The sequence below is a fragment of the Pomacea canaliculata genome, linkage group LG7, assembly GCF_003073045.1.
Source record: "Pomacea canaliculata isolate SZHN2017 linkage group LG7, ASM307304v1, whole genome shotgun sequence".
Lineage (NCBI taxonomy): Eukaryota > Metazoa > Mollusca > Gastropoda > Architaenioglossa > Ampullariidae > Pomacea > Pomacea canaliculata.
The window spans coordinates 18,921,686-18,940,524 of record NC_037596.1 but is presented as its reverse complement, the minus strand read 5'-3'; the positions used below and the strand labels follow the sequence as shown (position 1 = coordinate 18,940,524).

Here is an 18,839-nt window from a genome sequence, read left to right as displayed (position 1 = left end):
CAATCTTTTCAGTGACAATTTATTTATTTAATGTGTCTATCAACTAAACATTTCGCATGTCACGTCACAGAGAGGACTGAGTGATGTCACTCACCCAGAAAGGAGACTGTCCGCAGAATGATGAGGTGGCATTGGCCATGGTGCACGAGCAGGGTGCACCCACGTGTACCCAGGCCTGCGGCGAACCACAGACTGAACTGAGCTGATCGCCAGGCCGGGTATATACACCCCTGTATCTAGTGCTGAGGTCACGGGATACAGCTGCGCGCGCACACTGCCTGCGCACCAGGTAATGAGATCAGTGAGTCGACATCGAGACTGCGGCGTGGAGATACTCGACTGCTGGCAGTGAGGCCAACATCCTGGTGATGTGAGCGACAGACCAACATGTTGGAGATGAAACCTGTAGCTTGGGATAAACAATGAACAGTAAGTGATTGTTTGAACTTGATCTCTCGATACGTGCGATACATCACGTGTGACCTCGTTAATTGTCGGTCTGATCTCTCATCTCAGGTACAAGTAAATCTCTTGTCAAAATTAAAACTTGTACATGTAATAGAGACCTAGGATAATATAATACATTTATTCCTACAGACAGACAGACAAGCAGATGTGACGTAAGTAGTGAGAGACAGCACTGCAGACAGGACCAAAGAAACTCGACTGAAACAAACAATTCTCAATGACTATTCTTGGATAAAACAGAAGAGGTAACATTTTGGGTTATATTTATATTTGGTTACATTTCAATAAAAATGTAAATGTGCTTTGCTCACAGATATGTGACAGAGACCGAGTTATGCTGACATGTATTGCACCGGCTTTGTGCAATGGCCAGGCCACGTCACGGGGTCAAGGGTCAGTCCGCTTGATAAGCGTGTGACCCACTTTGCTCAGCGGTTTTCACGATCCAGGGCAACCTTCGATATCAAGGCCGAGATCTGAGGTGGTGTCATGAAAACCCACTGGAGTACCACGTGCCTGGTGTCAAGATGTACGTGACATAAGGTAAGAGGTCTGATTGAAGGACAGTTTATACACATCGTCTTCATCCTCATCCACCTTTTCACTATTAAATTATTACTGAGGTCTGACTTTTCATTATAATAACAACTTAGTCACAGCGCACGATACTGAACTTGTTATGTAACACACACACACACACACACACGTTTAAACAATGTAACTAAAACAAGCCAGTACACTATGTGTTATGTTTTATTTGAACATTAACATATCAACATGACGGGTTGTCATTCATGGTTGTACTGGAGGATGCTGTACATGTCAACATGAAGTCTCGAGCACAACAAACACTAAACCTGACGACCTCTGCCACAAATAAAGTGTAGGTCCTGTCTAATGTGTTTGCTGACCAGAAGGTAACCATCCATTCGTAGAACAGTGAAAACGTGACTTGCTGAACATGGCACTCAGAGGGAATCTGTCAGTGTGACCAGTGTGACCAATCTAATTACACGTCACCTGAAATTACCTTCTGTGAATTTGTGAACATTCTATTTTACTTATGGTATCATGCGTTCATGTTCCGGGCTTTGCAGTCTTACATAAAGTGTTCACATCGTAGTTGTAAGCTTATTTCGATTTCCATATGAGGGTAACATTGTGTGGATCCCTGTTATAAGTTCTGTCTTGCTGTATCCATCAGTTTAGTGTCACATCTACACAAGCTTAGCCTCATAAGCCATTCTGTAAAATATGGTTTTGTTGTCTTGAAGAAGGCTTTCAGGAGACCCTAGTTCCACAATGCGTCCATTCTCCAAAACAAGATCCTGCAAAAAAAAAGTATGAATAAATCCTCTTCTAGTAACCCCCATTGGGAAAATATAGACCTGAAATAAAATGTCACACGAACTATTGTTTTCTGAATTAGTTGACAGAAAAATGATAGAAGCTGCAGAGTAAACTTTTTAAAAAATACGATTTCTATAATGTATGTGTGTGACAGACAGAGCATCTGTCACATCCCTGATCGCTCAGACACAAGAATTTTTGTTTTAGTATTCGTAACGGCTAATATGCATTCTCCTGATGATTCTCATCTTTCACTTACTTTTGGAATTATGTGACACACTAGGACATAAAGACCATACAATGTCATACGATAGTCTACAGAACCCTGTCAGACAATTATTAAGCTAGATGACTCCTCTCCTTGTCTGATAATCGTCTTCTTACTCTTCCTGTCACCAAAACAACATGTGGCCACAGGATGTTTAGTTAGTGTGAAGTGAAACAATGGAATTCTCTGCCTTTCCATACCCGCCACCTACCCGCTGTTGAATCCTTTACACGTGCAACTGAAAATGCACCTCTTCTGTCAACATGACTCCTAACAACCTTTCCATAATGCTAGTCCTTTGTCACACTCTTTCGCAATATGTTACTCTCAGACTAGTGCCGTGCGACCTGTCATGATGTAGACAGTTTAGTATTATCATTGGTTGTGTGGATATATTAAAAAACACGCTCTATCTGGTATTTTCTGTCATAGTGTAGAGTGTCGTGTTACCTGTGACAGTACAGTGTCATGTTACCTATCAGTGTCACCTTACCTGTCATAGTCGAGGACGGTGTGCAGGCGGTGGGCGATGGTGAGCACTGTGCACTCCTTGAAGGCGGAGCGGATGGTCCGCTGGATGAGCTCGTCTGTCTCCATGTCCACAGCGGCTGTGGCCTCGTCCAGCACCAGCACGCGCGTCTTGCGGAGCAGGGCTCTGGCCAGGCACACCAGCTGGCGCTGACCCACACTGACGTCACCACAGGTAGCATGTTATGTGACGTCACACATGGGGGGGGGTGAGAGTGTTGTTTAACATCGTGTAAAATCGCGTCAAGGAGTACACATATCAGACATTCACTTAGCGCACAAAATAATTATCTTAAAATTGAAATTAGTTCACAAACATTCGACACTAATGAGAATTGTTAAAAAACAGATTTTGATCTTAAGTCAGCTATGAGACCTTGACTTCTAGTGGATCACATGGGGCGGACGTTAAAAGACACTTCTTATCTGAGATAAAGAGACATATTGTTGCATGTTCAATTGTATTTTATAAACAAAATCTGGTTACTTAAGGTCATTTAACGGACCTAATATTGAGTCCACCCTCGTACACTTCATGTTCCAGGCCCAAGGGCAGCGACTCCACAAAGGATTTGAGGTGAGACAACTCCAGCGAGGACCACAACTGATCGTCAGAAAACTCGGACAAGGGGTCAAGGTTGAAGCGCAACGTACCCGAGAAAAGCATCGGATCCTGGAAGAGAGACGTTACTTGTAGTAACCGTTAAAACTGTTACAAGTTTTTAACTTTAAAGGTGCAACAATAACTATCCCAGTCAGGGGGACTACGGCCCTCACCTGCGGTAAGATTGTCAGGCGAGATCGCAGGTCGTGAAGTCCAATGTCGGCGACGTTGATGTCGTCAATGACGATGCTGCCTTCCGCTGCCTCGATTAGACGGAAAAGAGACAACGACAACGACGATTTGCCGGCACCAGTCCTGCCCACCATTCCCACCTGAAAGCAGCAGCAGCAGCAGAACTGTTTGATTTGTGTCCTCGGCAAAATAAATAAATGCCTTTACATTAAAAAAATATAACAGATCAGAGGTTTCTTAGTAAGGGGACCTGAAGCTACTGGTGAAAAAAAAACATAAAAGTAAATATATTGGGGAAAGTAATGTGGAGGGCATAAGAACATAACCTTGTTATTGTTTCGTCTCTCAGGTGGTTATTTGCACCAACTGGCTTAGGTTTGGTTTGGAGGTTTGGCCTTGTGGGTTAATCCTCTCCTTAGTTGCGACAAAGATAATTGATGTGTGATAATAAAATTGTAAAACTGACTTGGGACGTCCAACCTTTTGTCCACCCTGTATGTGCACAGAAATGGAGTGCAGGACAAGGTCCAGGCCGGGTCTGTAGCGCGTGCTGAACTTGCTGATCCTGATGTTTCCTTTTTCTGGCCAATATTTCCGAGGTCTACACGTTGGGACAACCCAGGCTGGCTGCCAATGTGATTAAAATTAGCATCCAGATGACATTTTAATTAAAACTAGCAATTAATTCGTCATCATTGAAAGTTATCGCAGCAACCGCTTCCATTTCACGCTGGCTACAATATTCACGGCATCATCACAGTGTTACTACACTGCATCAGGTCAATAAGTACATTATCACACTGTACTATCACACACACATTGCACAACAACAGTTCTTATAATGGTCGGTAAACTGTATTACACTAAATAATTAAATCACATTTTTGCACATTATTACATGACATTATCAACCGGCATTGTCAGCTGATGACAGCTGTTTACCTGACACTACCTGAGTACACATGTACGTATATACTCTACACCTGTGCGTACATACGCTCACCTCCTGCGCCAGAGAGACATACTCTACTATTCTCTCTACAGACACGATGTTGCTCTCTAACTGGGTGGAGTTCTGCGCCAGCATGTTGAGACTGTGGTGATCTGGTGACGAAAAACACAAGTTGACAGCAAATCAGAAAAAAACCGAACTACCCGAGAATGTAAAATGCAAATGAACTGCAAATATACCCGAAAAAAATTCACCACATCGAGTTCACACCCAAACTAGTGACAAGTTGAAAGCAGAGAAAGGGTAGACAGTTAGGGCAGACGGCTGTGGTGTGTAATAAAACAGAGATATACAGAAAAAGATACAAAGAATCACATCTTTATTTGTCTCAAGGAAGAGTACAAGCCGCCCTCGCTCTGACGAGACAGCGAACAAAGGGAAATAATCCAATGACGGATTTGTCTTTCAAAAGTAGTCTCCCTTTCGCCTCCCCGTAAAATAATAAAATGGAGCTCGGAAAAACAAATGCAGGTAGTGATGTACAATGGTAGAGTGGATGGTTGTGACGCGTACAGCAAGACAAACGCACAGTAAGACAAACAAGCAGGCAGGCAGGCGGACTTACCTGCAGGGCGTAGGAGACGGAGAGACCCACAAGACTTCCGGTGATGTCATCGTTCAGCACTGCGAACAGCGCGGCAAACATCACGAACGCAATTGCCTAGCAACTCCAAGCGGATCCGCAGCCACCTGGAGCTCGAGACGTGCAGCGATGGAAGGACAGCAACAGCAGGGGAGACAATCAGTTAGGGGAAGGGGGTGAGTGCGGCAGTGGCCACAGGATCTGATATTTAAGCTGATGGCTGATGAGAATTTATCAGAAGCAATACTGACAATATTTACAAGGTCTGTAAACAATGAAGACTTTACAGCAGCACACCAGACGGCCTGTCAGTGGGTGTCGCATACAGGGGCAGAGAATATTAAAAGACAAACATTAAAAAGGTCATCTGAGCTCACAGCTCATTGTCCTCGGCTATCAGAAAGCAGAATACACACCTGGAGGCGGAAATAAATGCGTAAAAGTAGACATTGCTCTGGTCCACCAGCTTCTCGTTCTGCCGCCGGAACTTGTCCGCCACGCCAAAGGCCCGGATGGAGGTGGCGCCACTGAGCGTCTCGCTGAAATGTGCGTACACGGGTGAGCGCGCAGTCGACTCGTTCCGCCTCAGCTGTCGGAGCATGGAAGGTAGAACTTCTGCAGTGCAAACACAAAATACCAGACATTAGTGCTCTGAGTGATGAAGATGACAACACTTAGTGATTCCAGGTGATTCCAGGTGATTCCAGATTACAGGTGATTCCACGTGAATACAGGTGATACAGGTGCTGCTGACATTCAGACAAGCGACAGCAAAGTTTTGTCCTACCAAAGTGACTAGGTTGTTTGTGGCTAGGTCATTGCTATCCATGAGTTGCTACTTCATTAAGACAAACAGGGATTGAGATTTCGGATGTCAATGAAAGTTGAGACAAGCAGACGATGGGACATGGCATGATGTCAAGTAAAATGCTTATTTTTCACGATGAAGATCAGAGTTGAAATTCCAAGCTGTACTTACCTGAAGCAGGTAACAGAGGATGACCATGGGAACAGCCGCGGCGATGAAGACAGGTGTACTGTAGGACACGACGAACAGAACGCAGACGACTGCGAAACAGCTGAAAGGGGAATGGGAGGGGAGGGGTGACAGACAAGTCAAAAGAACCCGAGATCTGAGGTAAGCAGCAGACGACATCCTCAACAACAAAGACAACATTAAAGTTTCTGATTACTGTCACCGTGCACCACGTACATGTGCACAGCTCAGCGTGCGCCTAACTCATTCCTCTACTGAAACAAAAACACAAGCTAAAGCTAGCCTAGATATGAATAAATATAAATAATAATTTAAATATGCAAATAAAAATGGCAAGAGGGAATGGCTAAATAGAAAAAATGAGGAATGAAAGAGGACGCTCGCTACTCGCGGTCACTCACCTGATGCAAGAAGAGGCGCACGAGCCTCGCCATGGAGCCGTCCACAGCATCGATGTCACGAGAGAAGCGGTTGAGTATCCTTCCAACCGGATTTGTGTCGAAGAATCTCATTGGCTGTCGCAGGATCGCTTTGAGCATTTGTTTGTGGAGGTGTTTGGAGGCGTTGATCATGTTGATGTAAATGGTCCCGACAAACAGCAGTGTGGCGAACGCTGGAGAACAGAAATGGGAGGTAACCTTCCCCTCCTGTCTGTCTTGATTACGTCCCTTGCAGTGTCTTCCCCTCCCCACCTCGTGTTCTTCTATCTTGCCCTTTATTTTCCAACTTTTATTTTGAAGCGCCTGACACTCATAGAGCAGGCGTTTCAAATGTTTTTATTTACGTTCCAAAAAAAGAAAACCCGACTGCACTTAAAATCTGTCATGTCACTGGAGGTGCACTTTATTTTAAAGGCACTGTAGCAGCACTGGGTGTCGCGGTAACTAGGTTAAGTCTCACTTCTATGCTGGACCAGACACGTATCCTCACACTCTCTGTATGTCAAGCTTGTTCAAAGAAATGGTTGTCAGGTATTTTGTTCCTCTAGTGTAAGTGTGGAAGCACTTTCCTACTAAACCACCCAAGTAATGGAGCATTGACTTTGATTCTTACATTAAAGTATCATTGTACTTCCGACAGGGACAGGCTCACAATAGTCACTTACCTTGCAGCGCCCCCAGCGCCGAGTACACACTGACATACACGAGTGTATGGTGCTGTAGTCAGTGTTTCTGCCAGGGACATGTTGCGCAGGTAAGGATCGTCAGTCCACCTGGACAACCAGATGTTGGCTGCGACTCCGAGGCCGTTAAACATCACAAGCATGACGACGGCTGTCACGGCTGGCACTATGCCAAATGCCCTCAGCAAGGATCTGATGACATAACCTTTGACCTGCAAGGATCAAACAGGCAGGGTTAGTTTTAAAGAACTCACGAAGACAGAAAGATTAATGCTTCCACTTTCAGCTAACATGATTGTTCTTAATAATTTTAAGAATGTTCGAATGTAATCCACTTAAAGCCTTACATAAACATCTCTCATGCACCACACGGTCAACAAATACCTTGGTCAACACCTCTGTGCTCAAGACTTTGTAGCAGTCACTTACATTTCAACAACTTTCAAGGTACTTGTGAACAGCTAACACCACTAGCTGTGGATTGTTTTTATCCCTTACTTGAGACATCTACAGCCACTACCTATAGATGTCATCTACTGCTAGTTTAGAGGAAACACAAGCAAGACCACAGTACTACGCACGTCCCCGACTTCTGTTTTCTCCTCTTGTACAAGCTGCTCCCCTGGCAACCGTCTGATCACAAACTCTTCTTCCATTTTATTTGCCCTGTCCCTGGGTCTGTAATCACACAGTGATGGAGTGGAGTTACAAGTATCAGCACACATGTTACACGACTAAAGAACAGCAACTGTGTAAATGCGAAGTGTGTAACTTATTAAAGTTAGAAAATAACAGGGATTCAGAATCAGTTACAGGCTATTCACTCGACTATATTTCTGTCTTGCGTACATGCACATCAAAGGAAGCAAGGTCAATAGAGATGAACTGACCTGGACGATCGCCTTCTGTAGCGGTGGTCATCCTCGTCTGCTGATGTCATCCCGTCCTCCGTGACACTCTCCAGTTTGACTTGCATCTGACCCAGAATCTGCTTGACTGACAACACACAGGTCTCCAGTCTTTCAAACAGATTTCAAAATAAGTCGCGTGAAAAAGCAAGTAAATAAAATTACGACGACGACGACGACAATCTAGCTGCACACGCAAGAACAAACAAAAGAGGAATGTACCATCAGGGTCGAGGTCCTCCGTGTCCTGCCGAAGGTAAGTCTTGAGATATCGGGCGAAAGGTCCGTCATGGGCGAGCAAGTCTTCGTAGCTGCCAATCTGAATTATCTGCCCCTGGTCCATCACCACTATGGAGTCGCACACAGGCAGCCACTGAACACTGTGAGTGACTAGCACACGAGTCTGTCAGAATAAAACGACTTTCATAATACTGCATGTTGCTGCCGAACTGTCAAGTGTAAGGAACCAAGTCAACACCGCCATCTTAGACAGCTCTTATGACAACATGTAATAATGTCAGCACATGGAATAAAGAGCAATAAGGCTTCTTACATAACCTACATCTCACAGTATCTACAGGTACAAATGTTGTAGGCTTCGGGGAATAAAGTGGTTGATGGAGTGCGATGGCACAGACTGTGGCAATGTCTCTAATCATCTACATCTGTTTGAGGTAATTAGGAAGGACTCTGGCATCCAAACTGTCATTGTCATTATCTCTGAGGGAAGCAGGAAGGACTCTGACATCCACACGACAGTTTGTGGAGGAAGAAGAGAGCCCGCATGTTTGTGTTCCAAGGTCGAGAGCAGAAACAGCCGGGGCTCCTAAACGACTCTTTGGTAATTCAAATTTCCCTTCTAGCTCAATAAAAATCCACAATAATCCATTATTTTGGAAGCTACATTTACAAAATCCTGACACAAGTTAAGGACAGCAAACAAAATGGACATTGATGTAAGAGGATGCGTAAATAAGTAAACAAATTAGCAACTGACTATTTAATGGCTGCTACTTTATTTTAAAGTTCTAAAGAACATCTTCTAACCTTTCCTTTCAAGAGCCCGGATGAGCTGATGACCTTTCTGAAGATGTGTTTGCCCACCCGACTGTCCACGGCGCTGAGGGGGTCGTCCAGCAGGTAGACCTCGGCATCACTGTACACGGCACGAGCCAGCGTCACGCGCACCTTCTGGCCGCCACTGAGGTTGATGCCCTGCACACGGGGTCAAAGGTCGTCATTAGAGGGCTGCTGGATTCTAGTGATTTCTTTACTTCCTTCTGTCTTTTAAAATAACAATAAATTAATTTGCTTGCTTTTATCTTATTTCATGTCTGTCAAGAAACATTATTTCATTTGAATACTCAGACCATTTCCTGTCTCTTTTTGGTAAAGAAGCTCTTGCCTTTAATTATTTTTAGTGTGGATGTTCTCTGACAAAATGACTTGCTCCAAACAAATAATTTCCTACAGGCTCCCTAGAGCTGCTACTGGTTATTACAATGACCGCTCATTGCAGTATCGTGTTACTGCCCACTACATCATCACGTGACTAGTGACTGCAGCATCATGTTACTGATCCTATATTTGGTTGTTTACCTTTTCTCCTATTTCTGTAGCATCACCTGCCGGAAAGCTTTCTATATCCGGTCTCAGTGCGCATGCACGGATAACCCTTCTGTACTTTTTTTCATCGAAAGGGTTGTCGAAAAGGACGCAGTCCTTCAAGGATCTGTTTTGTATCCAAGCCTGCTGCGGAACGTAGGCGACACTACCCTGAGAAATCACGTGATAGGGAGGGTAATAACAACAAGAGGACAAAAACAGAATTAGCCTATTTTATTTGACAACAATATCCATTTCTAAATGAAATGAATACTCTGAGGATGAGTACACATGTTAAAAGTGAAGACAGATTAAGATGATTAAATAACAAAGCCAAACTGTGAGGAGGACATACCTACCTTACGAGCAACAGTTCCCCGCAGTTTGCCCATTTCCCCCAAAAAAGAACAGAGCAGCGAGGACTTGCCCGACCCCACGGGCCCCACCACCGCCACCAGCTGCCCCGCCTTGATGTCCAGACTGATGCTGAGAAAACACACGAGGATGATGAGCTTCATTTTCTTGATGATGAAGGTATCTAATTCCCAGACATCAACTTTTAAAAGCTAACTTACTATTTAATTATCGTTATTTATTATCTAATTAACACCAAGATGCTGCAGAAACTGAAAATAAGTTTGTTTCACACTCTCCACCACAATCTCCTTCCACTATTGTCTCTTAAATAAACACCTGCGAATTTTTTTTTTTGCAATAAAAATTGTAATATGTAAAAAAGTGTATTTTTACCCACTGCACCTGTAGTGTCAGAAAGTTTTACCTCTTAATCAGAGTATTTGTAATACCTTTATTATTAATTAACATCTCGTAGAGTGTCACTGCTTCTGGATTGTGTAGCATTTGGTAGATACACGAAGAATTGAATCCAGTCTTATATGTCAAGTCTTGTTATTGTTTCATCATTGGTATTCATATATCTTGTACTGTCAAGTTCTGTATCTGATCCACTTACCGACTTAAGGTTGGAGGTGAGTCTTTGTCCCAGGTAAAGGTGCCGCCCTTGACAGAAATAGCCATACCTGTAGAGTATTTAGTTATTTAATAAAAAAACAACCACGTGACACTGATACTAACCTCCCATTGATGTAGTAGAACATTTATCGCATAAAACTATTGATGTTCTCCTATTAGTAGAAAAAAGTATGAGTATATATGATATTGCAAGTTAAAACAAATATAAATATAACATATCTGGATAACAATTACAGCTATAAAATATAGGGATAGACGATATTATATATTATATAACAGACAGGTCTGGCGTGGTCACTACACGAGGTGGGATGTGTCAATGAAGACAAGAATACCTTCCGGCGCCTGCTCGATGTACGATCTACTGAAGTCCTCACACGCCAGGTAGTCCTTCAACCGGCGAAAAGACACGTGAGCCTGAATATCACAGACCGGAAGTTGTACAAGTGGTTACAAGTGGTGACATCAGTTACTGGCAGGACTTACTGCCCCCTGCCGCGTTCCCCTCTATACCTTCATCATGACTATGGTGCTACATTTAAATGTCGGCTTTCACTGTCACAATCTTGTGATCTGTTTACATTTTAAATCAACACAATGTTTATTAGTTGTTTTTGTTTCGTTTTGTTTTTGGAGGGGAGAATTTGGTTGTGGATTTCTTCTTTTTTTGCTGGTTTAAAATACAAAAACTACCTGCAACTACCTAAGCTCCTGTGTGGGTATGTCAGGGTTAGAGAGAGCGTCAGACACTCACCACGTGGACCACTTACCTGCACGAGCTCGGAGATGCAGCTGGGCAGGTGGTTGAGAGGGTTTTTCAGGATGTTGAAGAGAGACAAAGAAACGAAGGCAGTAGTGGCATCCAGGTGTTGATGTCCCGAAGTGAATACGTAAGTGAGAAGAGTACCTATGATCACCTGTCAGAAAAATAATTATACATAGTGGTTTGTATACGTCACTAGACATAGAATGATGTCGTGAATATTGAAATACAAAGTATTTGCTCATCCACATCGACTGTCAGGTTCTTACCAGAGTTGGACAGCACAACCAGTTGAACACCTGTATGGTGAGTAACACAGCAGCTCGCTTCAGACAGGTGATCTCCTCCTTTCTTATTTCACTCACTCTGTCCTCGAATGCCTCCTCCCATGCGCTGAGTTTGATCACCTGCACAAAAACACCTGGCTACAGATTTTCCATCTATAAATAAAAAAATGTGATTGTGCTAACCTTGATAAGGTTAATGGAATCGACACATATTTACTTGCAATGTGTAAACAGTTAATGTGATGTGCAGTCTGTGCAGGGTGCACACATTCCACCCGACCCACGATCTGTTTTGTCTCTTGCCCTCTGGGGTCAGGTTAAACACATCCGGGTAGCACTACCCGCTTGAGAAACAGTTAAATGGACGAAGCAGGAGATTATTCTCACTTTGAAACTTCATTTCACCAATACACTAAATTAGTGCTTGTGTGTGCATGATTGTGTCTATGCATGTGTGTGCGCGTGTGTGTACATGTGTGAACGTGTGTGTGAGAGAGAGACAGAGACTGATGTGCAGTTACAAGACTGTATGATGACTGTTGGTCACATGACCTACCTTGATTCCACTGAGGATTTCGTTCATTATTTCAGACGCTGGTCCTTGAGCACCAGCTGACTGCCTGGTAGCGCTGGGCTATGATGGCGATGCGGGCGTTGATGGGGATGAGGGCGAGGATAATGGCGACACCAACCAGGAAGGACATGCCCAGCTGTCTGTACAGGAAGTAGAATGCCAGCGAGATCTGAATCAAGAAGCGACATATCGCATACATTAAAAAAAAAATAATAATATGGTAGATAGTTTAGAAAAACTTGAATGAGATATGCTAAAGCTGACCGAAATAATATATACATATATATTATAGATATATATGATTGTCTGCATGGCTTTCAATAACTGTTTCGAATTACTGAAGAGAAACAGAGGTCACACCTAAACCACTGAAGGAAAGAGGAAACACACGATAACACGAAACTAGAAAGCAAGGTGTGACAGGGAGCCTCGAGTGGACCTGACACTCACCGACTTGTGTACACGTCACACAGGTAAGCAAAGAGAAGAGCTGATGTATTCAGAGACACTGGCAAGGAGCAGACGACACACAGGTACCTGGACAGGAGCCGATGTCAGGTTCCAGAGCTGAGCTGTCACCGTCTGTATCTTCTGACAGTCAATGGCCATGAGGTTGACGATGGAGCCGGTGGTGAACTGTCGCCTCGTCTCGTTGCTGATGGAGAGAGCCTGAGACAAAAACACATCGCTGTTCACTCGGGCTCTTTCCTTGCCTGAAGTCCCTCCACAGACACAGGTATACACCTATTTTATTTTATCTTATTTTATATTTTTTTGCCTTTTATCGCTAAGAAACAAATTTCGTTAAAATTCCAAGTACAACCACTTTTGAGTTCCAACACGTCATCTGTGTATTGATGTCTTTTACTGTCCACTTAGTCTACGAGATGTTGACAGGATGCTGGCTGATGAAGAAAATGAAGGATAGCCCTGAAACTGAACTCTGACCTTTCTATAGACATTTGCTACAAGGGCTGTCTTGATCTTCATGCCTGTGTTGTTGGAATGGTAGAAGTTTTGGTTCTGGCAGACAGACACGAGGAAGGTAACAAGGAAGAATGCGGCTACCAGACCGTAGCCGTGCCACTGGCGGTACTGCTCTTTGTGCTCCATGTAGTCGATTAAGATGCTGAAAAACGACCGTTAATCAGTACAATAATTATCAGCGCTATAATTAGCAGCACAATAATTATTAGCACTACCATTGTCAGCATCAGCAGCAATAAACACCAGAAAAGAGAAACAGCTCCATCTTAGAACAAATATCACAAACAGTCATGAACACAAAGTTATTCTCGATGCATGGTGGACAGCTACAACACAATTCGCCGATTTCTCTTTCCTCTCGTCAGCAGTCAGTCAGCAAAATGTTCGCTGTTACAAGTGTGTAGACCATTTAGTGTCTGCTATAAATAATCAGGTTAGTATTTTTTTGTATAACCCAATTTTTCAAGCTAACCCTCCATGCCCTCAGCAGGTGACCTGACCTCAGCAGCGCGGGGTTAGCGAACTGAATGCAGTCGCCGACCAGGCGGAGGACGTTGGCGTACAGCAGCTGCGCGTGAAACGTCTTCACCAGACTCAGCAGCAGCGGCACGGGCTTGGTGACGTCACTGGCCGGCCCGCTGGCCTCTCGCGTCCGTCTCTGGAGCAGCGATTCCTTCTCCGAGAGGGCGACAGCTTCTATCGTCTTCTCCTTCTTTGGCTCCGACTTGAGCACTGCTTTCTTGTAACTAGGACATGAAGTTTGTTTTATTAAAAACCTTTATTTTGTTTTGATACCCAAATGTTGCAAATTTGTTATATTGACGCTTGTATAGTAACAATATTTCAAAAAAGTCTATAATTCCCCGAGAATACAAACACAAAAATGTAAATAGTTGGGTAAAAACTATAACAGAAAAAAAAGGATTTCAATGAATAAAAAATATGCTGAGGAAGAGATTTGTTGCACATATCTTTACAGGCTGCCACGTATTTCTTGTCAGTAGGAGGAATAAGATTAAATATTCCAGACAATGTTGAGAGCCCACCACATGGACGACAGGTGGTGCTGCGACTTGTCAAAGATTTTCAGGAACTTGGGGATGACGGAGGCGCACTTGTACTGGGGAGGCAGGTCCCACAGGTCAGCAGCGTCAGGGTCCGCTTAAAGCCGGTGTAAATCAAGCTACAAAAACAATTACTCAAGTCAACAAAGTAATTGTTTGGATGTTTACAACAATGTTTGTATCACAAAATAATACCAATAGCTTAAAAGTTGTTTGATAGAGAGATATTTTGAGAGAGCACTGTTAGAAAATTAAAGACAGTAGCAGACTTGTTGACGAGGTCGTTGTTGGTTAATGGTCGAGTTTGTGTCACTTCTTTCAGTTGTTTGTAAACCGTTAATGTTTTGTTACTTTTGTACAATACGTCGGAAATTATATAAATTTTATTACAGAGTTACATGCAACAGGCTTTACTGAGTTGTATATTGCACATCTTTGTTATACAGTTAAATACACCATCTTGTTATTTCTCTACCTGTTCATCCAGTGAAAGGTGAGCTTAGAAGGGAAGGATGCAAACACTTCGGGGCTGGGTGGCTGAAAGCAGATATTTGTATCGTACAGTAACATAGTAGTCCTGCCATAAGTAAACAGATCATAATCATGGGCTTGGACTGTAAAACACCAATAAGTCAGGACAATAACAAATAACAGACGAGCAAACACAGGAAAAGACAGGACAGTAGAAGATTTATTGTCACTGTGTCAACAGACTTTCAATGAAGAAGAAGATTGTGTACTGACCTTATCTGTCATGAGTTTGGGAACAGACTCTGCCCAACAGTTCAGCAGAAACTGCAGCACGAGGACAGTGAACAGCACACAGAACACAACGAATATGCTTCGAGTGCTCTTCTCTCCCTGCAAGACACACAATCCGGGTAGATATTAACTAACATCAGGCAAGACAAACAATCCGGGTAGATATTAACTAACATCAGGCAAGACAAACAATCCGGGTAGATATTAACTAACATCAGGCAAGACAAACAATCCGGGTAGCTATTCATTAGTTGTCCAGGCGTGTTTGGACAATTTGTAAACATGAGATGAGCCTTACAACCAGTAAACTGTTACATAATTTACGTAAACCTCCGCAATTTTTTCTCTACTTTCAAATTCCCCAAATAACTCACAGTCAGCAGTTTTGGTTACTATAGACGGTTGCTATTCTGCTGTGTGGACAAATTTACATACAAGTGATCCTCACACTTGTCGTCACTCAAATGTGATGTTGTTTATATTAAAGTAACAACCATAGGGCTACAGGTTGAGCTTGCTTACTCTAAAATATTTTAAAGAGTACCTCAGAGAGAAGCAAGTGGTACATAGGAACTGTGTGAGCTACAAGATTGAGTAGCCAGAAAATGAAGAGTACACAAGGGGAGACTATCATCGCTTTCCTGGAGAGTCGGGTGAGTAATGCTGCAAGCAGCTGGAACAGGGAGGAAAACGGAATAAAAACATTAAAAACTGCATTGTGTGCAAAGATCGTCACCTGCACTCAGGACATTTTCAACATAAAGGAAATAGTTTTATGGTTTTAAAAAATTATCCCTCACGTGTATCCTGATTCGACAAAACGACAAATCAAATATTTTTACTGGAAAGAGAATTCTGCTGGAAATAATATTTTACTCAAAATTTTGTTTTCTGTTTAAAAAAAAAACATTTTCAGAAGTAGAAAATTTTAACTAAAGCAAACTTTTAAAATGAAAAACGGAGTTGTCATTGTCAGTCTATTGTTGACGACTGTCCAAGACAGTGATTACACATCGCATCATATCGAAGTGTATGTGATGAGAATGAAATTCCAAAATGCTGTCAACATACATAGGTGAGGCCCTTGACAGTAATGTCGGCATACAGCACAGGTGGTAAGATGTCCTGTGTGTAGTCCAGCACTGACAGGATTCCTTCTGCTAGTGACAGTGGCAGCAGGACAAAGCACAGAAACTGTTGACAAACAAAATGTCAGATCATACGTACACAAATAATGCAAATGTCTAGCTTATATACATATATACAGTCACACCATGTTCTTGATATGATTGTCATACAACATGTTTGTACATACTGTGGTCAGCAACCATTTATTTGACTGCCATCCCGCTTTCTGTCCATGAACTATCACCTTTGACCAATCGTCGCAGAAGCTAAGCAGACGGTAAACACTCAGTAAAATATGTAACAACACTTTAAGAAATAAAAATAATGATCAAAGGGAAATAACCAAGGAAGCTCACAATTTTGGTTACATTCAGGGTGCTGGGTGGGACGTTGACACGTGGTTTGTGTCTCATGACGTAATGAAGGTGCACGGGTGCAGCCAGCCACAGCCAGCCACTGGGCACAAAGGTCACCATAGTGATCCGGAAACATTTTGTGAACTCTGGGAAGGAGTTGTTGATGAGAAGGTTGCTGTCCTGCGGTTGACGGAAGACACATTCAGGGAATGTATTGGACATAAAATAATGGAGGTAATTTATTTCTCAGGGCAAGAGTCCTGCGTTCGATCTTTCAAATTCGAGTGTAAATTATTGTCAGTGAGTCTGTTAACGACAAAAAAGAAGGTCGACAAGGTCTGCTTTAGTCGAATGTGTTACATCACATAGATAATGAGAAACATCCCAGTAAACAGAAGAAAGAAGCGTTGAGAAGACTGAAGAGAGAAGGGCGTGAACCATTGTGGGGTTAATGAACTGCTACGCTAAAACACGTGATTACAATGTAGTTATACACAAACGCGCGCTCGAACACATTAATACACAAACATAAACACAAACACACACTCGCTCACACATGGTACAATACTAGTGGCAATACTTGGAGTTCAAAGGTCGCTGTCACCTCGTGGGCTACCTGTACACATTTCACTGACAACACGGACTTCACGTCTGCTCCGGTCTTGCTTATCGCGAGTTTCTAGAACATTCTGTGCTCTGTGAGTTGTTGACATCTCCCCCGACACCGTACACACCTGGTCCTCTAATGTGTGCATCACTTTACAACGGGTGTCTTCCCCTAGCACGCATCTTGTCACAGAGGTGACAGAATGACTGGTGTCGTCAATGAACTGAGGGAACGGACACCTAGCCTTATAACAGAAGGACACGTAGCCTTATAACATGCAGCAAGCAAGCGCCTCCTACCCACAATGGCGAGTCCCCGCAGAACTTTGTTGTATTCGCCATGCCAACGCTCGGCAAGAAAACTTCCTCCACTGTCCTTGTAATTCACGTCGGTCCCATCATCACCGTCACTGCTGGCGGCACCACCGAGATGACGTCACGCGATGTAGCAGATGACTGTGCACGTGCCGCGCTTGCGCTTCGCTCGACGGCGAACTGCGGTGACGACAGAGACGGAGTGAGGAGGGTGCATGTAGGGGTGGCCTCCCGTGCACTGCGCAGTAGAAGCACGTGCTATGTGTGACCTTTGACCTGTCATCTTGGCGTCATGTCAGCCTGCGTGTGTTCTGAATGTTTACTGTGGTGACATGGGACTTTGATTAGCTGGTATAATCCAATATTAAAAATTCTTGTAGCTATTAATCTCACGTTTCCGCGTTAGCTTAAAATTAAAAACAAATAATGATTACAAAATATGAAAACATGTCATCAAAACTTTACTTGTTGGTTACTGACCGGTAGTCCCTCAGTAGAAGTTGTAGTCGAGCTCTCAGTGATTTGCGACCTTTGACCTCTGAGAAGACAGCACCGTACTGTGTATCCATTACTTACACCTATTAACGCACACACTAATATCCAACTCATTACTCCCGCCTTCAAAGCGACCTCTTGCCTTTAGCAGGCCGGCAGGTGGCGCAACCTGTCATTAACACAGTGAGGTTTGGTTTTCCTTGGTTCGTATCTCGGCTCAGGCAGGCTACTTTTTTTCCAGCAGCTGTGTACAAGGCCGGTTGCTTTGCCGTTATATAGCCTTAGTTAATTGATTTTACTTACCGCTTCCACCATTACATTACATTTAGCTGAAACTTTGTAGGACAGGGTTGATAATGCACTTGTTAATATAACAACAGAGTTTTTCTCTAGGCTCCATTCACGTTTGATTATGTGACTTTATTTCTTTGTTAAATGTTCATGTTAATATCATCATCTTCAGTCGAGTTTCACTCATTATTCTCAACTACACAAACTTCAGGGTGCAGACTGAAAATGTTGACCTGCAGCCATAGTTGATGACCAGTGTACACGTGGCCTCGGCTGCTTTGAGGTTCACTGGGGTCGTAGGGGGGATGGTTGGTTGTGTGAGTTTTACGCCGTGCCGGCAATGAAGGCTTTATCGTGGCAAGGTAGATAAGGAAGAGAAAGGTAGATGAGGAAGAAGATCATGATGACGATGATGCGTAGAAGGATAATAACCAAGAAGTCGACATTAAAATGTCTTCCATAAGCTGTCCACTGTACGCTCGTGTTCTGACACACACACACAAACACACACTGTCAGGACAACATGTCTGCTGCCGACCCCAAGCACCTGACTTTTCCCAAACGGCTGCAACTTTTATCA

The 18,839-nt window shown here is 43.4% G+C and overlaps 1 pseudogene; it reads right to left on the bottom strand.

Moving 5' to 3' along the window:
- Positions 1-1,209: 1,209 nt before the first annotated feature.
- Positions 1,210-14,427, bottom strand: LOC112567495 (annotated as a pseudogene).
- Between the last annotated feature and the right edge of the window lie 4,412 nt (positions 14,428-18,839).